The sequence below is a fragment of the Triturus cristatus genome, chromosome 2_2 (assembly GCF_964204655.1).
Source record: "Triturus cristatus chromosome 2_2, aTriCri1.1, whole genome shotgun sequence".
Lineage (NCBI taxonomy): Eukaryota > Metazoa > Chordata > Amphibia > Caudata > Salamandridae > Triturus > Triturus cristatus.
The window spans coordinates 496,665,875-496,691,160 of NC_140582.1; the positions used below are offsets into that span (position 1 = coordinate 496,665,875).

The 25,286-nt window shown below is 43.3% G+C and overlaps 1 protein-coding gene across 1 annotated transcript in view; it reads left to right on the top strand.

Annotated features, from left to right (window-relative positions):
- Positions 1-25,286, top strand: part of ANAPC10 (anaphase promoting complex subunit 10) — a 302,574-nt gene that overhangs the window by 3,928 nt on the left and 273,360 nt on the right. Inside the window, exon 2 of the mRNA XM_085641611.1 lies at positions 17,391-17,482. The gene's annotated coding sequence lies outside the window, so the exon portion shown is untranslated. The remainder of the gene's footprint in view (positions 1-17,390; positions 17,483-25,286) is intronic.

The following is a 25,286-nucleotide window of genomic DNA, read 5'->3' on the forward strand; positions in this document are numbered from 1 at the left end:
GAAACAAAGTGCTTTGATACTTAAAGCACATAAATGCAAGATGTTTAAGAAAATTGTTGAATATTTAGGTCACACTCTTACAGGTGATACCAAAAAAATCTAATGTTGATGGTATAGTAAATGCCCCTGCTCCTAATAACAAGGAGCAATTGTTGTCCTTTCGAGGCATGTGTGAGTATTATTCTAAGTTTGTGACTAACTTTGCCTCCAAAATGGAGCCCTTGAGGAAGCTTGTAAGACAAAATGCTGTTTTTGAATGGGGAAAAGGACCCCCCTGAGTGCATTGGAGCACCAACGCGACCTCGTGGAGCAAGCGACTGCATCACAAGGCTGAGGCGGGACTGCGAGGACCAGCGTGCAGCGCGGCGCTGATCGGCCGCAGCTGGTCCTCTTCCCGCCCCCCCATCAATATAGTCATCACGGGGTGTGTGCAGCATTGGAATCCTCACTGAGCTCACCTGCAGGGAGTGCCGCTTTGTTCTCCCTCTTACCTTCCTGCCTGTTGAACCTACGCCTCGCGGCCCCCGCTTCGTGGGTGCCGCTCGCAGGCTAAGGGTTTTGCCAAAACTTCTGTTTCTGGACCCCCCTGAGTGCATTGGAGCACCAACGCGACCTCGTGGAGCAAGCGACTGCATCACAAGGCTGAGGCGGGACTGCGAGGACCAGCGTGCAGCGCGGCGCTGATCGGCCGCAGCTGGTCCTCTTCCCGCCCCTCCACCTGACCTTCTTATTTAATTTGTGGTAGCAACGCGCACGCGGGACGCGCACGGGGCTAAGATCGGGGCGAAGACCGGGCAAAGAGCGGGCCGTTTAAGGCCGTTCAAGGACGGCTGAGGACGGCCCTGGCCTTGAACCCCTGCCTTTTCGCCCTTAATCATCATTAAACGTCCAAGGTAGGCGGAATTGTGTCCTGTACTTTCGTATAACAACATCAGCGGCCGCCCTCCAGCTATTACACCATTCTCTATTGACCCTGTGTTACAGATGTCGGCCATGCGCAATAGAACCAGAAGTTGTGCGAAAAAAGCTACGGTGGTTGCACAGGTGACAGGACCTATAGATCTTTTCATTTCCCGTGTACATGAGACTATTGATCAAAGCATTGTTTTACTGGAAAAAAGAGTCTCCATGGATCTTGCAAATGCTAAGCGCTCATCCTTGGGTTCTCTTGCTAATGCTAAATCACCCGCTTTGCAGTCTTCGAATATTTGTTCCCTACCCCTAACCATGCCCACTAATAATGCTCCGATTGTACCAAATACTGTTGATTTATCGGTTGCCCCATCAGACTCGGACCCGTCTTTTGTTGATCTGGAGGTTACACCAGATCTAGAGGCCTGTCAGTCACCTGGCAAAGCGGCTCCGAGTCTGAGCGGGTTTAATGATGTGGTAACAGCTCCTGTACCTATAGTTTCTCGGGGAAGGGTTACCAATCTCCCAAAGGCTATATCTAAGAGTAAAAACAAAGTAAAAGTAACAGTTAGGAATCATAATTTGATTTCCCCCACTCCACAAATGACATCAGGCATTCCTTGCTGGGTGCAAAACATGGTAACAGATTTAAAACTGGACCTTGAAGCCACAATAGCAACACAAATCAAGCCTTTAATCTCCAAACTGGACAGGCTTACGTCTTTAATACATTCGAAATGGCCACACAAAACGAATGGGCAAGGGCCTGATCAGCCACAAGGGATTACAGAAGCAGCCCCTAAATGTTCATCATGTATCCAGCCCCCTAAAGATGTATTAAACAACGTTCAAGTAACCGTAGCCCCCGGGAACCCAGTTGTATCTCATTTGTTGCAAACAGGGAATAATTCTGTTCAATCCACAACTATACCCACTCCGAAGGTGGTGGGTTCTATTTTGACTCACCAACACTCTGTTGTTGGCAATAATACCACCACTATTCAAGTAAAAGATGTTGTAGGGAAATCTAATACCCCTTTAGTACCTCTTCCTACGAACAAACCTGAAGGTCCTAAGCCAAAGCAGGCACGTTTTAGGTCAATTAATCTACCACCAGAGGTTTCCCCTTTTGTGGTTGTGTTGACAGCAGTCCCCCCGTTGAAGGAGGGAGTAAAAGAAACTCACGTTGAGCTAAGAAATAAATGTGCTCAATGGTTCCACTTACATAAACCTCTACCTAACAATATGAACGGTGAAATTCTTACTGTACGTAGAGGGGACTGGGTGGGCAGAAGCAAGAAAACAATAGTAGGGGATGTAATTACAGTTAATTTTAGAGATATAGGGGCAGCTAGTTATATATGTAATGCACCCAACAGTGGTCCTGCGACTCAAATTAACCCACTCCCTTTGTCTTATTTTTTACCGATGCCTTCAAGACCAAACCCTCCTTGTTCCACTTTCCAAAGTAACAGAGGATCTGTGTATCCCCCGCAACATGTTACTAAACCCTGGCAGCAACCACTACACCCTTCTTCTTTTTTTCCACATTATGTTAATTTTCACCAGCAGCCATTACATGCTCCATCTTTTCCCCTGCACCATGTTAATCCTCAATGGCAACATCCTCCCCATTTTCCACCACCCCTATTTCAGCCTGCCCATCAGTGGCAGCAACCCTTTCAGCCACTACAACCAGTTAAACCCCAGTGGCAACAAACATGGCAGGACTTGCCCCCTTCCCAAGATCCCTTGTACTCACAACTTGCCCATCCTAACAGATATGCTGTGTTGGACGAGGTAGATTGACTCAGCTCTACTGAAGCTTTGGATTTAAACATCTCTACGTCCTATTTAGATATGGCGAGTGCTTCTCCAGTTACACCTTTAGCCGCACTTCCCGAACCCCCAATGGTGTCATCGCTAATACCCCTCTCGCGTCTAGAAAATAGGGATAGCCTTGATGCATGTACAGCTACTGTTACCCCCAGATTAAGCCCAGATATCATCTCTCGGGAAAATGGTCCTACTCTATTACGAACAACTCAGCCAGAGTCGTCTGTTGTTGGCGATTCTGGTAAACCAGCAGGACTCTCTCTTGTTTCCTGGAACATCGCTGGCCTTGCCAGCAAACTAGGTACACCCTTCTGGACCAGTTTTTTGGGGGAGGGATTGGACCTAATTTTGTTGCAGGAAACTTGGTGTCTGGACCCCATTAACATCGAAGGGTACGCATCTCACTGTCTTAGAGCCACCAAATCTAGCTCGGGTAGGGCTAAGGGGGGCCTTTTGTTGCTTTTATCTACCAAGCTGTGTGATTGTATGGTTAAATACAGCACGACAGTTGGGACCCATAGCCAAGTTATAAGGGTGGAGTGTAGGAAGAATATTGATTTAGTTGTAATAAATTTCTACAACAATATCTTTGATGCTACCAGAGGGGATATTCTACCGCCTCTAGAAAGGGAAATTACCAAAGCCCTTGGTATTTCGAAAAGAAAGGCCGAGGTTGTCTGGGCAGGGGATTTTAACCTGCAGCCCTGCCATTTGTCTAACGGGAACATCTGCGGCTTTGGTGCAGCAATGAGTAGTCATTGGGGGGGTTTGGGTGTGAGGGAGGATTCTCCTCACTTCCAACATTGCAGTTATGGTTCCACATTAAACAATATGCTAGTCACACTAGACATGACCCTGTTAAACTGTAACATAAACAACCAGGCAATAATATGCCCTACATTTACAGGCAGAGATGCAGGATCATTTATAGATCATATTCTGTTGTCTAGCAGTGGAGACTTTACCGATCTGTATGTAAAAGAAGAAAGTCTCAGCGACCATAACAGCCTTCGTGTTACCCTTCTGGGGCATGGTACCTCGACAGTTTCAGGTGGAAAATGTTCAACTGACTTAGTACCTATTAGACCGAAGGGTCTAAGGATTAAATGGACTGGATTAAATTCTAAGGTTAAGCAGAAGGAGGTTCTTACTAGTTGTAAGAACCAAATTAGTTTCTGTTTGGATGATGACTGTGACTCAGGCTGCCTATTAGCTCACTTTGTCTCCATGAATAGTATTATTGATGGTATTTTTACTAAGGCCCCGTTATCCAATAGTGGTCCGAAGCAGGGGTGGTTCGATAAGACCTGTATAGTCGCCCTCCGTGATTTAAAGAATGCTTTAGGCACCAAACCACGCGATAAGACGGATATACAATATTTTAGGGCTAGATATAAAATAGCAATCAATACTAGGAAAAGGGTATTACAGATTGAGGCGTGGGATAAGTTGAAGGAAGCAGCCGAGACCAAAAACTGCAAACTGTATTGGGAAACAATTAACAGCCCGTTTCTCAATAAAGGAGATGTTCCAGAATTAACATCTTATGTGGCATGTAGCGATTGGGTCAGTCATTTTTCCAAAATTTTCAATCCAGAAGGGTTATCTCTTGAGTCACTGTCACCTGAGTCTACCCCATGGCTACCCCTCCCGTTGGGAATAACATTAGAAGAAAGCCATGAAGCAATTTCTTTAAGCAAAGGAGGTAAGGCCCCTGGCCCCGATGGGGTCCCGCTGGATTTATACAAAGATGAACCAGCTTTATGGGCTCCCATCCTGGCGAGGATATTTAATTGCGCGGCAGAAACTAATTTCCCGTCTACTTGGGGTCAATCGGTCATTATTCCTCTACATAAGAAAGGTGATAAATCAGAGGCCTCTAACTACCGTCCAATTTCATTATTGGACGCCTCTGTAAAGGTGATGAGTAGGATTTTGCTCAGGAGGCTGGAAGATTGGGCAGCTGATTTTAACATCTGAACTAGAGTCCAATATGGCTTTCGGAAAGGCCTGGGCACATTGGACCAATGTGTAAATTTGGACCTTTTAATTAACAAATATACTGTGGCTAAAAATGGCAACCTCTTTTTATGTTTTGCTGATTTGAGCAGCGCTTTTGATTTGGTTAACCACACCATTCTTTGGGAGGTTTTGCTAGATGCAGGGGCTCCGAGGGAAATAGTTTATTTTTTAGCTAGACTTTACGAAAAACTCTCCTGTAAGGTCCGCTATGGCACCCTTGGCGAATGTACCCCGTTTTTCAAAGTGTCTCGGGGCATACGCCAGGGATGCGTTTTGGCCCCGTTGTTATTTTCCCTCTTTATTAATGACGTCGACCGTTCCTTGGTTGACATCCCAGCAGATGCCCCCCTGATTGGTGGTAAACCTGTTCCGCTGTTACTTTACGCGGACGACGCTGTTCTTTTATCCCGAACACAGATGGGCCTTCAGCGCCTAATCGATAATTTTATGCAGTTTATTCAAGCTAGGCGGCTCCGCGTGAACAAAACTAAGACGTATGTTATGTCATGCGGTCGGGCAGCTAAGCAGGTAAAGCATACCTTTTTCCTGGATAAGGAAAAGTTGACTCCTGTTAAGTCCTTTTGTTATCTAGGAATTACATTTAACAATAGCGGGTCTTGGACCTCGGAATTTGATTCTATCAGACTAAAAATGCTGCGGTCTACTTGCAGTATTTTTCGTTTTGCCTCTAAACTTGGCTCACGAAGCATTTTAGACATGATGAACATATACAATGTTTGTTGCGTCTCCTCTGCACTGTATGGGGCAGGTGTATGGGGCCATAGTGTGGGTATATCCCTGCAGAAGGAGGAAAATAAGTTTTTAAGGAGGTTGTTATGTGTTCCCCCTTCTGCCTCCATTCTGCTGATCCATGAAGAAGTCGGGATCGAGTTTATTTCTGACTTAGCAGCAGTCCGGCCACTTTTATTGTGGCGTTCTATTTGGGCTAAACCAGAGACTCGATTTACTCAGGATATTATTCTTGATTGTATAGGCTTGGACCACTCTTCACGCATACAGTGGTTGAGATACATCCACCGTTGGTATCTCCTTCTTTTTAATATTGATGTGTTCCGTGAGCCTGAAGAGGTTGTTTCTATCTCAAAAAAAGAAATTAAGACAACGTTTCTAAACTTCCGAAAGGCAGAGCGAGATAAAATTTCTGGCAATCTTATTACCGTGAAATTTTATAAAGATTTAAATCTAACTTCGGGGTTCCAATCCTATCTTGTGTATGTGACCCGTCCCTCTCATCAGTATGTTTTAACACGTGTCAGATTGGGTATTGTTCACCATCTGGTTGCATTTCCAAACACAAGAACCAGTTCAGATATACCCTGTCCGTGTGACAGTATTTCTCAGCAGAATAGTTGCCACTTTTTACTTTTCTGTAAATTTTTTCATTTTCTCAGGTTAAAATACCTTAAGCCAATTTTTATTAAATATAATATCCGTACTACAGGAACAGCACTGATACTTTTATCCTCATTAGAGAACGAGGAGATCTGTTTTTTTCTGGCTACTTTTATTCTGAAGTGTACAGTTGTCAGGAAAAGTATTGTACTATAATATTTTTATACTTACCTGTCTGTACCTATGTTATACAGCTGCCAGGTATTGTATTATGCTGCTATTACTGTTTACATTCCTGTCTGTATATATACGCCTTCAAGTTTTATACCAATTTCTGTAATTAAGGTATTATTCTTATTTGTTGATGTCCATAGTATATTATGATTATTTATAAATTTTGATGTACAGCTGCCAGGAAAGGCCCATTGAGTAATCCCTACTGATCTCCTGTCTGTTCATTTATGAATGTCTTGCATTTTATAATAGTACGTTGACTCAAAATGGCAAGATTACTTATTAATTGTTGCACTTCAGCCTTTTGCACAACGTCTTACCATCTTTTCTTATAAGTGTTCATATGGTGATTTTAAACATTTTAACTATGTATCTTCTGCTTGTATGATTTGTATGTACAAATCGAATAAAAGCTTTAAATTGAATTGAATGGGGAAAAGAGCAACATGATGCATTTTCCATCATCAAGCAGGATATTGTAAATGCACCTACTTTAAGACCGTTTTGCATGAACAAACGCTGTGTCATAACTGTGGATGCCAGTTTATATGGCATAGGAGGAGTTTTGTCACAAAAATGTGGAAACGAAGAATGAAATGTGCGTTTTGCTTCGAGAACTTTAAATGAAACCGAAAGATGTTATGCTGTTATATAGAAAGAGTTACTTGCGTGTGTATGGGCAATTGAGCATTATAGGAATTTTATTTGGGGAAGCAATTTTACTTTGAGGGCAGATCATAAACCCTTGGTTAATATCCTTTCGCCAGGTGGAGGTTGGAATTCAACTGCAAGAATTGCTAGGTTAACTTCAAGATTACAAGAGTATTGTTTGTACCAGGAAAAAAAATGTTACCGCTGATTTTATGTCACTTCATCCATGTGATAAACAGTCCTCAAAAAAGGATGATGATCTTGAAATTGTTAATACTATTCAGGATGTTGTGGTTGGGGTGTTTGCTGATATTTCAGAGGAGAAATGGAAATCCAGTGAAGAGAATGATTCGTTATGGCAAATGCTCAAGAGGTATATTGTGGAAGGCTGGCCTACAAAAAAGAATATTAGTGAAGAACTTATGCCCATGTTTAATGTTGCAGAGGAATTAGAGTTGGATGGTGATTTTGTTTACAAAAATGGCAAATGTGTGCCACCTTTTGGTGTGCGGGAAATAATTCTGAGGTTAGCTCATAATTCACATCCAGGGATGTCTGCTATGAAACGTTTAATAAGATCTTATTTTTGGTGGCCAGGAATGGATTGAATGGCAGATCGCATAGTGAAAGAATGTGATGTATGTATTTCAAGTGAAAAAATGCTCAAAGTCAATGTGCCTCCTCTTAAGAATACGGAGTGGCCAGAAGAGCCTTGGAAGAAATTGGCCTTTGATATTTAGGGTCCATTTATGAATCTTCCATCTGATTCACGATGTGCTTTAGTCTTAATTGATTATCACTCAAAATGGCCAGAAGTTAAGTTTGTGCCAATGTCTACTACTAATAGAGTTTTGGATTTTTTTAAGGACATTTTTGCAAGGGAAGGTTGTCCCTCAACAATTGTAACTGACAATGGTGTTCAATTGATTTTAACAGATATGGAGGAATATCTTAAATATCACAATATAAAACATGTCACCACGTCACTGTATGCACCACATGAAAACGGTCAAGTGGAACGCTTCAATCACGTTTTGAAGGGTTACATTGCAGATGTTGTTAAACGGAGGGACGATTGGAAAAACGTATTAAGGGAAAGATAATGGATGTATAGAATTACTCCACATTCCATTATAGAGGTTAGCCCCTTCCGCTTTTTGAAGGGCAGGGATCCAGCTTCTAATATCTGTCCCTTGTGGCTTAAAGAGAAATGTAAGAATAACATAAGGAATTATCATAATATGCTCAATACCAGTTTAAAGGTAAATGAAAAACAAAATAAATACAAAGAGTGGTATGATAAAAAGTGGAATACCAAGGAACATAACTTAAAGGTAGGAGACTGGGTGAGAATTAAATAACCAGGTTTTGTTGGTAAGTGTATGAGCAACTTCGCTAAACCCATCAAGGTCACTAAGATATTTAGAAATTCTCTCATTACTCGGGATGGTAAGTTATGGAATATTAGACGTGTTTCTAAGTGTCCAGAGAATTTTAGGACCATGACTGAATTACACAATGTCAACAATTCTGATTTGGGTTCAAATGTGGACATGCCAACTATGTCAATGTTCAATCTAATTTCTCTGATACCACGTTTTCTCACAATGACTCTGATGCTTGTAGAGTTAAGGGTTCTACTCGCTCAAGATTGTTACCTGTAAAATTATTAGATTTTGTTAGATAGGCTTGCATTTCTTTTCTGTTCTTCTTAATTTTTCTTTGCTTTGTTTTCTTTTTCATATAAGGGAGATATATTATATTTCAATATTGATGTTTCACACATGATGTTATGGTTTGTTCCTCATTCTAGTTCCATTGGAACCTTCTTTTAGAACTTTGTTTATGAACAGTTAGTTGTACTGAGACTTCATCAAGATCATACTGCTCTATGTTGCTGTGCTGTTATTTGGAATTAAATCATTTAAACTACTCTGGATTATTGATTTTCTTCAACAACCTCGTACAGCTTGGTGAAGAGGTAGAAGTACAAGCACAGCACCATCTGCTGTCAACGTTCTACATCCTGATATAATTACCTAGAACAGTCTAACAATTCAAATTCTATATGACTACCACAATTCTACATATCTAACTAGACCCATTACTGCAAGGTTTATAGTCACACACACCTGCCTACTCGAACATCAAATTTACATTGTGAAAAGGGGTGTGGCTTGGAGGTGCAGGTCTTTCTGCTGTGAGCCACCTTTTGAGGCATGTGTGGAGTCAAATCGCCACTCCAGCCAGTGTGAAGCTTTCAAACAAAATAAATGAAAGCCTCCCAGAGAAGTTTACTCATCGTTGGCCAGAAACCTGCTGGTATGGCTGTGAAAGAGGTACTGTGTTACAACGCAACACTGACCTATAAGTTATACAGATCAATAACGCTAAAGGTAGCGACAACCAGGTACAGAAAAGCTCTAAAGGCAGCGATAGCGAAGTGCAAAGAATTGCTAAAGACAGTGATAGCCATATGCAAGCAAGTGCTAGAAGAGAACTAGCCTGAAGCAGAGAAACGCCAAAGGCGATGGAAAAACCAAGTACAATGCAGAAGGGTGAAGACAATGAAGAACAGGTACAAGAAACAAAATCAGCCCTTACCCTAAAGGAGGAAGAATACGCAGCATGTCCGGTGAGTGGGCCAGAAGACCCAGTTCAAGTACTGGGCGGGTACTTTTGGAAGGGGCGGAGTCAAGTGCACATCAAGCGCTGCCTGAACAGCACATGTTTTCTACAACGGTAGCAAGAGGCGCCAAATACACAGTCGCTGCCTTTCTGAAACCACCTCCATTTGATACTGCCAAAAAGCAGAATATTGGTGACCAATGTATTGTCTGGATAGAAACGTATGATAAATACACTGATGCACTGGAAGAAACAGATAAGAAGAAGATGATCAAATTTCTCAAAAATCTTGCTGGTGAAGGAGTAAAGGATGTAATAAAGAAAGTACCATATGCTGGTGAAGTATCATACCGCCGAATCAAAGAGGCGTTAAATATTAAATTCATTCCAATGTCGAATATGATAGATATATTTTCAGTGACAAACCACAGAAAGCTGGTGAAACAATCGACGAATTTGTGGAAAGACTTGATACGCTCATCAAACACAAAAGTTCAATTAATTCAGTGATGAAGAAGCCATACTCATGGAAGCTATACTCCTATGGAAACACGATCCTAACTATAACAACCTTGTATATGTGTGTGTTTTTGTGTGTGTGTGTGTGTATATATATAATATATATATCCCCCTCACCATCCACTGCTTTGTTGTTCACATTTTCTTTCTACCTACTACAGCATGGGGCAATGGGTCAGTCTACTTCAACAACTGAAGATCTTCACCTTGAGAGACCACACTCTGCTCCTTCACATGGAGCACATCTGCCCACAGTCATTCCTTTAGGTGTCAGGAACCTCTATGGCAATGTGTGTATATTGAGACCCAAAAATAACAGTTTTGCTTTTACAACTTTTTCCACCCCCTGTTTTATTTTTTATTTTAATGTTGGTCAGGGCCCATTAGCTGCCTCAAAAAGAAAGTTTTACAAGGACCGTGTCAAAATAAATGAGGCATTGACAAAGCCAAAAGTCTGTCAATCTGCATGACAGTGACTTGGTGAGTGCCTGTTTATTGCTTTTTTCCCCCTAATCTTGCTGAAATTGGTTAAACACTGATTCTGAATTATTATATTGGCATTCATCAAACGCATTTTGCTAAATGATGCTTCAAAGAATGGGAACTACAATTGCATAATAGTTTAGTAAAACATGTGAACACATTTTTCTGATTCTGCGTGGGAGGCGGCGCGCGTGCTTGTGAGCAGTGGGTTTTCTAAAAGAGAAGTGGATGCAGTGGTGGTCGGTCCAGAGCAGTTCTGTGGTGTGTCTGAAAAAGATGCTGTTTCCTCCTGCAAAGACGGTGTTGAGTGTGTGCCCTGCTGTGTGAGTAGGGGCGGAGACAAGTTGCTTCAGTCCTATGTTGGTAAGGTTCTCTAGGAGGGCTATGGTGTAGAGGTCGTTGTGGTTGTCCAGTTAGAAGTTTAGGTCTCAGAGCAGTATGTAGTCTGTGGAGGCGAGGGCGTGGGGGCAATGAGGTCAGTGATGACATGTGTGAATGAGGCACGGCAGACAGGCGGTCTGTAGTTGAGGGTTCCGCCGAGCGACGTTCTGGGGTTGGTCTGGATGTGGATGTATCCCGTGGTGGGTGAGGCGTCATCCGAGTCGGTGGTTGTCGTACGGAGGAAGCTTTCATGGATGATGGGGAGGCCTCCTCCTGGGTGGGTGGGGTGGTATTTTCTCAGGCTCTTGTGTCCGTCATGGATGCGGTTGCGATGTCTGGTGCAGAGCTGGCATTGGTCCAGGTCTCTGTGAGGGAGGCGATGTCTGGCTTGTGAGTGTTGAGGAGGTCCCAGATTTCTATGGCTTGTCTGTGCAGAGAGCGTACGTTGAAGAGGATGCAGTTCAGTGGTTTGTGTGCGCTGGCATCCGTTGGGCTGGGGGCAACAGCTGCGGTCCGGAGGTAGGTAAAGGTGCGGCGGCCGTTTTGGGAGGACATCAGTCCTTGGGTGTTGCTCGGTGTCGAGAGCTGGCAGTTTTTGTTGCGTCCAGATTTGGGAGCATGGATGGTGCTTTGGTCGTAACGGTGGGGGTTGGAGGTGCAGGGTTTCGGGTGCTGGTTGGGTCGTGGACGGGCACAGAACGGCTTGCCATTGGCTACCATTAAGTAGGGGTTGGGGGAGGGCGATCAGCTGTTAGCAGCATGCTGGGGGGAGGGACCACGGGGCTGCAGCGGCAGGGAGCGCGGTAAGAGGGAGAAAAACGAGGCAAAGAGAAAGAGGCAAAAGAGGCAAAAAAGAGAAAATAGTCAAGAGGGCAAAAGAGAAAAATGAGGCAAGAGAGAGAGAGACAGGAGAGAAAAGAGGCAAAAGAGAACAGGGGAACACAGAACAGAGTAGAAGAGCAGGGTGCTCTTCCATTAGACCACCAGGGATGAGGGGCAGACAGGAGCCTCCGGGTCTAGGAGGGTCTCAAACCCACCTGGCAAGGAGCTGTGTCTCGGGGGTAGACCCTTAACGGTGGAGCTGCATGGGGGGAGAGCAGTGACACTGACCAGGAAGGATGAGGAACGTAGGGCTAATGTAAGAATGAGTGAGTAGTGCACCTAGTCGCTCTCTTCTTCTTTCATCCATCATTTGCCTGACTCTTGTGTTTGCTCACTCACTGAACCACACATATGTCGCCAATTAATGTGACGGAGGACAATGTGGCAGGTAAATGGTAAGCCCACTGTCCCCAGGAAACTGTGATGGTGAGAGAGTGAGTACAGTGCTGCAAGGGAGATTGTTGAATTTACTGAGGCTAGAGTGTCTCTGCTCCACTTGGGTTTGGGAAACTTTGATCTCAGCAACACCTACAAAAGTATGTCATTGGAACAGGTAGGTCACTGGCCCGTGGTGAGCATGACAAGGTGACAGTGAGCCAGGTGCCCCCTCGCTCACCACATGTGGGAGCCAAATGCCCCTATTAGAATGCTACAAAAAGAGTTTTAAGCAAATTTCTCCCTGAGATTGTGCCAACAAGATGGTGAGCCCAGTATCCTAGCGAATGTGGCGAACTCAGTGTCTTACCCACAGGAGAATCTGACTATTAGAGGATGTGCCACATATCTAGTTATTTCACATAAGGAACTGCTACAGCTAGAGATTGGGGCAATGTGTCCTTGCTAAAAGTTACAAGATATTAGCACCAGAACAATGTAACATCGAGATAATGAGCCCAGTTCTGCATTAGGAGAAAGTAACTATGACAGGATAAGCCCTATGCCCCAGGAAAAGGATTATAATGGTATGATTCTTGTAGCTATTAGTAGAGGGTTAAAGTGACTTGATTTGCTCCTTGAAGGAAAGGGGACATAGCAGTCTATTGGCATAGCACGAGTGGATGTTGACAGCTGGATTCAGGTGTTTCTTGCCAGATGTGAAAGCTGCTGGAAATGCATGCTACTTTTTCAGGTGAGATGATTGGGACCTCCACCTGAGAAACACCACACTTCTTACATGGTAGAAACCCATTGAATAGAGTTTGTTTATTGCAAGATGTTATAGTAAAATATCTATGGGGTTGCAGGGTACTTCTAAAGAACGTGCTGAAACACCAAAAATTCCAATAAAAACAAAGTATTGGACAGTGGCATTATACTTTAAGAAAGGTTAGACCAGCACCGTGAACGTGCTTTGGTGCTTGTAAGGTCGCCATGGGTGCCACTGTGTTCCATGATCTATTGACTTTTTAAGCTGGTTACATGACAGTAGATAAGGGTCGTCACTGAAACTGCAGTCTGCACTGTAGCACTTTAAAAGTGCTTCTAATACCTCACCAGGACTGGAAAAGAGCTGCTGTTATGAGAATAGAGCTGCCTTGGTGACTGGACCATTACATCTGTTATCAAGACCTGTTTTATATCAGTAAGCATTATTGTACTCTCCTCAGGTCGTTATCCGGTGCGTACTATTTGCCTGGAAATTATGAGCCGCAGCCAAAGGGCAATGAAGCAGTGTTACTGGGCAAAAGAAGGTGATCCTTAATGCTGCTAGTACTCCACAATATCACCAACTACTGGCAAATGAATAAACCCACTGTGCTTCATGTCCCTGACACTGAACCTATAATACAGGCAAACAAAAGTAGTTGGTGCAGACATTCTGATTGGCGGAGACAATCTGTACATTCAACAAAGGAACCGAAACCTGTCAACGCTGTATTTTGGGTTAAATTTGTGGAATATAGAACCAGACTTTGACGAGGAATTTATACACTTGCTTTGTGTTGTCTATGTATTTTTTCAAATTAAAATCCTGATGACAAATGTGATTGTGATAGCCATCCCGGATGGCTACAAGATCACCCGGAGGGACCGCGTCAACCAAACCGGAGGAGGCATCGCCATTGTCTACAGAAACACCATCCGAATCACGACCAACGCCGACGACACCCTCACCGCCACCGAGCACCTTCACTTCCAGATACACACCGACCCCAAAACCACCCTCGGAGGTACTCTCATCTACAGACCCCCGGGATCACGCACACAATTCAGCGAAGCCATCGCCGACTTCATCAGCCCGCTTGCCCTCACCTCCTCAGACTGCATCCTCCTAGGGGACCTCAACTTCCACCTGGAAAACAACAATGACAACAACACCACCACCCTGCTAGACAACCTCGCCAACCTCGGACTCAAGCAACTAGTGAACACCCCCACCCACTACGCCGTCCACACGCTTGACCCCATCTTCTCCTCCAGCAACCACATCTCCTTCAGCCACTCCACCAGACCACACTGGACAGATCACAGCTGCGTCCACTTCAACTTAAGGAAAACCATGACCCACCACCACCCGCAACAGGCTCTCCGAAGATGTTGAGCAAGATCACCACCGACCAGCTCACCACTTCCCTGAGCCAAAAATCCTCCCGCCAACACTACGGACTCCAACAAAGCAGTCTGTAACCTCACACTGTGGCTCACCAACTGCGCCGATGCCCTTGCACCACTGAAGAATCCTCCCAGCGGACCCGGCAGCAAGAAAACCTCGTGGTTCACCAACGACCTCAAAGACTCCTTTGCCGTGCCCTCGAGAAAGCCTGGCGCCACGACCAGTCAACAGAAAACATGACAGCCCTCAAGAACGCCATCCGCAAACACCACCAGCTGATCCGCACCACCAAAAGGACAGCATTCAGAGAACGACTAGACAATAACACCCACAACAGTAAGGAAGTCTTCAGCATCGTTAAAGAGCTCTCCAACCCCAGCGCCAGCAACAACGACATCACGCCCTCGCAAGACCTCTACGACGCACTCGCTTCATTCTTCCATCGCAAGATAGCCAACATACACAACAGCTTCGGCGCCCAGACCACGCACCCAACCACCGAACCAACCCCCCCCACCACCACCCTCTGTGCCTAGACCCCCGTCAGCACTGAAGACACCACCCACGTGATGAACACCATCCACTCCGGCTCCCCAACCGACCCCTGTCCACACCACATCTTTAACAAAGCCGACTCCATCATCGCACCCCAACTCCGGAACATCATTAACAACTCCTTCGCATCTGCCACCTTTCCGGAGAGCTGGAAGCATGGAGAGATCAGCGCCCTCCTAAAGAAACCCACCGTGGACCCCACGGACCTCAAGAACTTCCGCCCCATCTCGCTCCTCCCTTTCCCACGCTAAAGTAATCGAGAAGACCGTCAACAAGCAGCTAACCGCCTTCCTCGAGACAAACGGCTCCCTCGACCCATCACAGTCCGGATTCCGAGCAAACCACAGCACCGAGACCGCCCTCATCGCAGCCACCGACGACATCAGGTCCCTGCTCGACAACGGGGAAACTGCTGCCCTCATCCTCCTCGACCTATCGGCCGCATTCGACACAGTCTGCCACCGCACCCTAACAAACCGCCTCCACCACGCCGGGATCCAAGGAATGGCCCTGGAATGGATCGCCTCCTTCCTCTCCGACAGAACTCAGAGTCCGCCTACCTCCCTTCCGCTCAGCGGCCACCAAGATCATCTGCGGCGTACCCCAAGGCTCCTCGCTCAGCCCCACCCTCTTCACCGTCTACATGAGCCCCCTCACAGCCATTGCACGCCAACACAACCTAAGCATCATTTCCTACGCTGACGACACCCAGCTGATCCTCTCCATCACCAACGACCCCCCCCCCCCCACCGCCAGGGCCAGCCTCCAGGACGGAATGAAAGACGTCGCGGAATGGATGAAGCTCAGCCGTCTGAAACTGAACTCAGACAAGACGGAAGTACTCATCCTCGTACCATCCCCCTCCGCCTGGGACGACTCCTGGTGGCCCCCTGCTCTGGGCACCGCCCCCAAGCCCACGGACCATGCACGCAACCTGGGTTTCATCTTGGACTCCTCCCTCACGATGACCAAGCAAGTCAACGCCGTCTCGTCATCCTGTTTAAACACCCTGCGCATGCTCCGAAAGATCTTCCGGTGGATCCCCACCGAAACCAGAAAGACGGTCACCCAGGCCCTCGTCACCAGCCGACTGGACTACGGGAACGCCCTCTACGCTGGAACCACAGCCAAACTACAGAAAAGACTCCAGCGCATACAGAACGCTTCTGCACAACTCATCTTGGACATCCCCCGACACAACCACGTCTCTGCCCACCTGAGAGACCTGCACTGGCTCCCCGTCAGCAAAAGGATCACGTTCAGGCTCCTCACCCATGCTCACAAAGCTCTCCACGACATGGGCCCCATATACCTCAACAGCCGCCTCACGTTCTACACACCCACCCGACAGCTCCGATCCACCAGCCTCGCCCTCGCCACCGTCCCACGGATTCGCAGAACCACCACCGGAGGAAGATCCTTCTCCTACCTGGCTGCCAAGACGTGGAACTCCCTCCCCACCCACCTCCGACTGACCCAGGACCATCTCTCCTTCAGGAAGCAACTCAAGACCTGGTTCTTCGAGTAGTAGCAGCCCCCCCCCCCCCCCTCCCAGCGCCTTGAGACCCTTGCGGGTGAGTAGCGCGCTCAATAAATGTTTGATTGATTGTCTTTTAGAGTCTTTTCCGATTTTCATGATAGTGTATATATTTTATGAATTTTGAATGTGTACTATGATGTATTTTATCAAATGTCTTTATTACAAACTTTGGATTTTTTATGAAAGTGAACATAAGTGTTTCCACATCAAGTGTAACTGTGCTCCCTTGGGTGATATATATGTGTATGCTAGTGGCAGCTGAATTTACTCTGAGAAGTGTTTCCAAAGGGTAATATATATTTGACATTTCAGTCACTTTGGTGCCCTGTCCCTTTGGGTTGTGAGGCCCCTTCTTTATATTTAAGATGCTTCATGTCCCTGCCACTGAACCTATAATACAGGCAAACAAAAGTAGTTGGTGCAGATATTCAACTCAACAAAGGATGGTAATTGTTATTACAATATGCTGTGAGAATGTTGGAATATTTCTAGTTAATAAAGTCGCCTAAAATACCAATATTAACTCTTGTTAAATGCTCACATTCCAAGAACCAAGGCTTAGGCTGGGGAGACTGCTAATATTCCCCTCGCTTATATTCTCCATTCCAATTGATGTGGTGCTAATTGGCTGACAAACGCTTATAAGGCTTGGTAAATAAATATTGAGTTGAGGGCATAAATTAACTATTGTGAGCAATGTTCACTTCTTTCAATTACTATTGTTATTCTGTGTGAATTATTGCAATTATATTTTGGATCCTTATTTCTGAATTTGGAATTGTTATTTTAAAAAATGTTTACCATTTTATTCTCCCTTTCTTTCCTTTTTATTCATTTCAGAAACTAAGTAAAGCAAGACATTGTCCTCATGCTACATATGTGATGGCGTAGTTGTGAAACATTTGTGTATTTGCCGCCACTTCTATTAGAAGGTAAGGAATTTGTTGCTGCACTTTATAAAACACATAGCTTTTCATCCTCTGGAATGAGTTGTCCCTTGCAAGAAGGCAGTTTATTTTCCCTCTTATATAGGGAGAACCTTGGCCTAAGCCTCCAGAAGTTAAGTAGGATACAAAAATGGAAAATATTTTATGGAGGAAAAACTATTCACCAGAGGGACAAGCAGAGTTAAACAAAGCAAAAGTGGTGACATTCGTCACAGATATTCAAATGTCTGTCACAGACTTTATGGAAAGTGACTTTTTGTTTACTAGTTTGTATGTAGCTTTATCCAAGATACTAAAGGTTTTCCCAAACAAGTAATTAGTTAGACAAAAGAAAATTGCGTGAAAAATGTTGAAAGTTTTCACCTGTTTCCTTTTCCACATGTAGCTGAGCCACAACATAACTACTTTTACACCTGTTAGATTGTTCTGGTTGCAGGCATGTATCATGTTTGTAGTTTGTTTAAAAGCCTATGATACTTGGAGTCAACAACCAATCTATGATTAAAAGGTTTCTTCACTGTGTATTTACCATGCAGTGTTTGATATTGAAAACTCTAATAAATGCAAATTGTGGGTGAATAATATCTATGCATTTTTAAATGTCCCTAACAATTCGAATTTTGACTTATGGCGTCATTTGTGCTCCTCTGATTTCTGGATTACCTGTGATGCCAGAGGAAGTTTTTGGAAAAGGTGTTTTTGTGGACTAAGACTTGTAAACGAAAACCAAAACTATAGATAAATTCAATAGATAATAGCAAATGCTCTACAATCCTTCTCCCGATTTAAAGCAGTACTGCAAGAGTGTGGATGCATCTATCATCTGGGGCAGGAAAGCGAAACAACAGATCACTGACATAATATTGTGAACATTAATCTCGAGAGACAAAAATATTGTGTCATAAATATTGTAAGCAAAAAATATTGCGATTTTATACTTCTAATGTAAAATACAAAAGTAATTGTGTCATATCGTTGACAAGAATATCAGCCCCAATTTATTAATTTTTATTTCTGTAAATCTTTATTGAAATTTTATTGTAGCATATAGTAACAGAAGGAAGACAGGAAAAACATAGGTAACAATAGAGGCAATACACTTCGTACATAAATTGTATGAACAGCAAAGGAAATTAGTCGGGTTGGAACGCATGCTAATCATAATTTGTACAGCAAAAGGGGTAAAGGTAACTACTAGGTACAATTGCGGGACCAAGGGCTCAAAAAAATGATGAGGCGTGGCTTGTAATAGTAAGGTCCTGTAACTACCCTACTTGAAACATGGGATACATCGGACTCTTTTGTCCTGGATGGCTTTGCCCCTTTTTATAAAATGGCCACTGTAGGACGTGCAAAGGGAGGCTTGCATACCCTGATCTCACTCAAAATAGCATGCTCAATGAAGATGTTCTGTTCCTCTCCCCATTTGCTAGCGGTGGAATTAACCTAAGCGACCTACTTTGTTGGTTATTCATTTTTATAATTCTTTTTGTAGGGTAAATGACAGCAAGTTTATTTATCGCACTTGAGGGCTTTTTGGAGCATTATGGAGAGACGAGTTGCCCCTACTATGAGGTTATTTTAATGAGGGATTTTAATGTACACCGTGTCCTTCTAACTGTACTTTAGGTAGGGGCTCAAGGGATACCTCCGTAGCATCTGTTCATTTTGAACACACTGCCCTAGGTAGTTGGCTAGGAAATGTACTTGCAACAAATAATTTATACTGCCTTGAGCAAACTGGTGAGGCGGAGCTAGTACCATCTTTTATTGGCAGGGGCTGTTCTTCAACTAGAGACTTTATCATGGTATCTGCTCCCCCTGCTTCTTGACATATTAAAAGTAAACCCCATGTGGAGCTGCTATAGTGATCCCAACCTGCTGATTTTAGAAATGATGGGAGAGCTGAAAGAAAGAGTTTATCAAATTTGGGATTTTAAACCAACAAATCAGGCCCACAAAATTAGGTGGGTGAAGATAGTGCCAGAGGCCTTTTTAGATAAGATATATACAGAGGGTGCAGAAGATATTAAATTGTGTCTTGATTCCCAGGCTGAGGCTGATGTGATAATAGAGGCTTTTGGAAATCTTGCAAAGCGGATTGCTGAAAGTTTAACGGGGAGAGGAAGGATAGGGACCCCAGAGGGGTAAAAATGGTTTGATCCAGCCTGTTCTAAAACCCACAAAGCTCTTATGAGTGCTGTAAAACATAAACCCAAGGATGAAGAACAATTTAAGGCATATAGGAAAGCCTATAAACTGGCCATAAATCAAAGGAAAGACAAGGTACGGGAACAAGCAGGGCACGATCTGAATCTAGTTGGTGTTTTGTCGAATGGTCCAAAATTTTGTAAAACCGTTAAGTCCTTTTTTTTTTTTTTTAAACCACTCCGTGAGAACAGATTGTGACATCCCTGCTGATGTATGGGTAGAGTTATTATGAGCAGATCTATAGAGGAGTGGATTTGGAAAGAAACGTCTCCCCCCTGGGAACCTTGCGTGGAGACGCGTCCGCTATGCTTTGTGGTAGCTGAGGTCCAGAAAGCCATCATGGACACATCCGGACGAAAAGCCCCTGGCCCTGGTTGGATCCCTGCAGATCTTTTTAAAGCTGACCCAGGGACATAGGCAAAGATCCTAGCTAGGGTTGTTAATGCAGCAACGGTAGGCGGTTCACTGCATTCATGGTCTACATCGGTTAATTTACCCATTTTTTAAAAGGGCGCTAGGGATGACCCTGCATGTTATCGCCCAATCTCATTATTAGACTCCGCTGCAAACATTATAGGGAAGGTGATTTTGCAACGCTTAACAATATGGTTAGATGCAAGTAATATAATATCTGACCTTCAACACTGTTACAGCAAAGGGATGGGGACAGTGGACCAATGCATAAATCTACTTATGATTATCGACAAATATTTACTTGCTAAAAAGGGACATATGCACATGGCTTTCATGGACTTAACTTCAGCTTTCGACCGAGTGAATAGGTCAAAAGTATGGCCTTTATTATTAGAGACTGGAATGGATGTTGATCTAGTGGCTTTTCTGCATTGGTCCCACCTAAATTTAACAGCCTCGGTCAAATACAATGAAGACAGTTTCCTTAAAGTATCCTGGGACATTAAGCGAGGGGTGAGACAGGGATGTATTTTGGCCCCTGTTTTGGTTATCTTATATATTAATAATGTGGGGGCTGTCCTACAAACGTTTATCACAGACATTCCTAGAGCAGGCACTAAACTCATCCTTGCTCTTTTATATGCTGATGATGCAGTTTTACTTGCAAGGACACCAATTGTGCTGCAAAGACTTGTAAATTCGTTTATTGATTTTATGGTCTCACTCGACCTCTCGATCAATTTCTCGAAGTCCCATATAATGTCATCTGGTAAAACAAAGCGCGACAAGCGTACGCTCTTAAGCACAGGTGGAGAACTGACATGTTGCTACATTTCCCTATTTGGGTATCTTGTTTGACAAAAAATGTTCTTGGGTAGCTCAGCGAACACAAAAAAACCCACCCTGTCTAGATCAGCAGGAGCGACAATGGAATTTGCCAGGAGAATGGGGAGCAAACTACTACGAGCATTACTGAGGTTTATGATGAGAAATGTATACCAATGGCTACGTATGGCAGCGAGGTATGAGGCTATAAGGGGGTTGGTGATCTGCAGGTGGCTGAAGATAAATACCTGCGTAAACCATTATCTGTACCCCCCAGCACCCTATCTTTTATGGTGCATGAAGAACTAGGACAGGGTCACCTCTCTGACCGTATAGCAGTGGCCCCTTTAATATGGTGACTAAAAATATGATCTAGCCCCACACCTACGCTGAACCAAATTGTTTTAGTAGATTATATGAGACTCAACAGGGCAGCTGACATTCCTTGGCTGGGTCACATCTCAAAGCAGCTGACGATTGTAGGGTGCCCTGATCTTTTTACACATCCAAGACAAATGCACAGTGGTGAGTTTAAAGTAATTAAAAGACAATTTTTAGCCAAAAGGATAGTGGAAAGGGAAAAAAGTAACTTACAAAACCCACAATACGACAGTACATAATCTTGAGTTCTGGGTCTTTAGAACAACCCTTCTGGTCTTATATTAAAAATCTACACCACCGTTTTCCTTTATTCAGATTTTGGTTCAGTTGTATTCACTTGTGCCTCACGAGTCCGAAGGGTTTTTCTAAGCCTGGGGCTTTAAAGCCCTGCCCTTGTGGTGATTTCTCGGACCAAGATCTCATACACTTTATGGTCTTCTGTGGATTTTATAATGATCTTCGGTCAAGATACATTTTACCACTTTTAAAACATTGTAACTTTGCACCAGTGTGGCCAGCCCTGATATATCTGCAAATGTTGTCCTCACCTTTGATATCTTTCGGGTTGCGGGTTTCTTAACCGGAGCAATACGGCGAAGGAAAAAATTTGATCACGCATTGAATTGTCTCTAGATTTGTTATATTTTAGTGGGCATTGTTTTTAATCATTTGTTAGTATTGTAACAGAATGCACTTTGTCCAGGTCTAAGAAGATGTAGTGGTTGTGACATGTAGTAGTTTTTTATATTTTTATTAAAATTAATATACACTAGGGCTTTGTCATTTAGACATGGAAATTTGTACATGAATTGTCGGTTTCGCCCTTTTATCAAGGATTGTATACATTTTTACTATTTTACTCTTGGGGTGTGCAGTTGTGCTTTTATGGTCACTATTGACCGAATAAAGTTTTATTTGACTTGACTTGAAGTACAACTGTGGGGTAGGAAAAGTGACCCAATGTATTTAAAGTAGTTTATCACTTAAAAGTAACAAACTGATTATGTACTACATTTATTGCGTTTTTTAAAATATGAATGCATGTATATATATTTATTTGAAGTGTGTGTATGTATGTGTGTGTGTGTGTGTGTGTGTGTATATATAATGTAATATCAATGTGCTACTTCTTGCCGTTCTCCCTCCTGCAGCACCAGTGCACGCGACGACAGTAGCCTCCGACTCAATTTGTTTACTTTATGGCAATTCTTGGAATTCCAGAATTATTCACTGCGGCACACCCCCAGACAGCATGAAAACATTTATTTATGCAATACGACAACGAGTTCCGGCAGAAGCCTTTTTCGAGTACCTTTACTGTGCCCAAATGCCCATAGAAAAGGTCCTGATGGATCATAAAAATGGAAGACATACTATTGTACATTTTGACGAACATTCCAAGTTAATTCATATTAATCTAGCTGTTTTATGATAGTTAATTTTGCATTTCAAATAATTACATGGGAAAAATAAAATGAATACAGATAAATAGCATGATTGGCAATAAGATGAAACTTTCAACCAATATCCATTATTCATCATGGAGTCCCGGCTTTGTACAATAAAGTAACCAATTTCAAATTCGTGATAAGGCAAACCAGTTCTAGCATCATAACACTATTTGAGTACAATTCATCCAAGAATCTTTCGTAGAAAAGTTTCCTTTACAAATGCCAGCATAATTAACAGCGGGAACAATAAAGTTGTATAATACAAAATGGACTTTTAAAAGTGCGTGTTATGTATGGACTCCTCCTGTCAAAGATAGTCGCTACATCCCAAGGACATCTGATTCGGCAAAAATAGCACCCCTTATACGTGAAAATGTACACTGATAACTGTTAAGACTGGTAAACGTGACCTAAGAATTGATAGGTCGGGTTTATCACCAATTCGCTTATTCGGTTCGTTTCTGCATGATATGTTAATCCCATTCTTATTATTTATCAAATTGAGAGCAATATGTATAAATCTATATATTGCTCGTTACGGGACAAATAGTAGTTCACAATTATATTCCCATAAGCGTTTCATGGGTGAGGGAAACTATGATCTTCCCATGCCTACATGTATCTTTAAAGCAAAAAATGTATATACAAGAGAGAATTAATGTGTATAAAGTGCTTAGTGCGGATGATAGTTACAAGATTTTAAACCACTGGGTGTGGATTATATGTAACTATCATCCGCACTAAGCACTTTATACATATTAATTCTCTCTTGTATATACATTTTTTGCTTTAAAGAAACATGTAGGCATGGGACGATCATAGTTTCCCTCACCCATGAAACGCTTATGACGACTATGGCTTTCAGATACAAGATTTTAAACCACTGGGTGTGGATTATATGTATCTGAAAGCCATAGTCATCATAAGCGTTTCATGGGTGAGGGAAACTGATCGTCCCATGCCTACATGTGTCTTTAAAGCAAAAAATGTATATACAAGAGAGAATTAATGTGTATAAAGTGCCTAGTGCGAATGATAGCTACATATAATCCACACCCAGTGGTTTAAAATCTTGTATCTGAAAGCCATAGTCCTACATCAGTTGCAAGTAATATCCCAAACTTGGATAGATATCCTGCACAGGAGAGCCCTCCTGTGGTTCCATCCCTATATGGGCAACTACCACTTTTTGATCTGTGTAATTCATTGGTCCCAATAAATCACCCAATGTGAGTGGCCAGTTCTTCTCCTCTATTGAGCCCATTGGGGATTTTTGTATTGAGATCCACAATATATCTTGATTCTAGGATATGTAGGTGTTTTTCCCTGTCTCCTCCACGGGGATGTGCCATGACTCTATCTATGCCATAAAAACTTAACAGGTCACTATTACTGTCATGTTGTTCTTAAAAATGTTTAGCTACAGGATAATTTAAAATTCCTGTTCGTTTATGACACGTTGGTGTTGTAAAATCCTACATTTTAATTGTAGTCTGGTACTCCCAATATATATGCGGCCACAGGGACACTAAAACATATACCACAAAATCGCTCGTACAACTAATGAATTGGTTGATGGATCTCATTCTCCCTTGCTCATCTTTGTATTTACTGTCCCTCCCTCTGCCCTTTATTCACAGCCTCCTGCTTTTTGTAACAGTCCACCGGTTACTTCATGTTTGAGGTAATCTCTGGTTTAGTATTTCAGTCTGACCTAGTCATCAAACAAAAATAATAAACCGAGTAGGCAGCATGTGTTTTGCCAGACAGTGCATTTTTGGACGGAAGAGCCGATTGACCAATATGCAGTTCACAGGACTGCCTTCTCATTACTATCAACACGTTCTGATGAAACCTGAGTAATTAATGAGCCCGGTCTTCGCGCCACCACTGCTTCAGAAGGCACCACGGACGCATACAAGGACATTTAATATACTGTTGTTTTTATTAGTGCTATGGTTATGATGATAGTCATTCGTATTCTTGTTACGATATATTAGTATAATGATTATTGGCATTTATTAACGTTCTCTTTCTGCAAAGTTTCACCATTCTTGGGACTCTGGTGAGCAAGAGTCCGAGGCCCCTTTTTCTGCTTTTGGAGCCCAGTGTCATGGTAGAGTTCAGGAGACAGCTGTGCGTTTCCCTTTTCCAAACATGATCTCCCACATCCTTGTTCTTCCTGCTAAAACCCAACAGAGGTCCCATTCATACGTCTGAAGAACATGGCTGCGTATAAATGAGCAGGTCCGCCTCTAACCTTTGCTTCTGCAGGTCTCACCCTGTGACTCTTAGCAGAATGGGCAGCTCGCATATAAAAATAATGCTGCTGGACACTCATTGAATGCTGCCTCTGTCTTTCCTTTTCTTTTAGAGGCATCAGAGATTACCATCTACATTCACTTTCACAGGCTTGAAGCGCTCTGGTATTTTGCATAAGTACAGGCACCTTGAGCACTTCGCCCTATGCTGTGGGTGTATTTCCATGTGCTAGAAATTTAGGAATT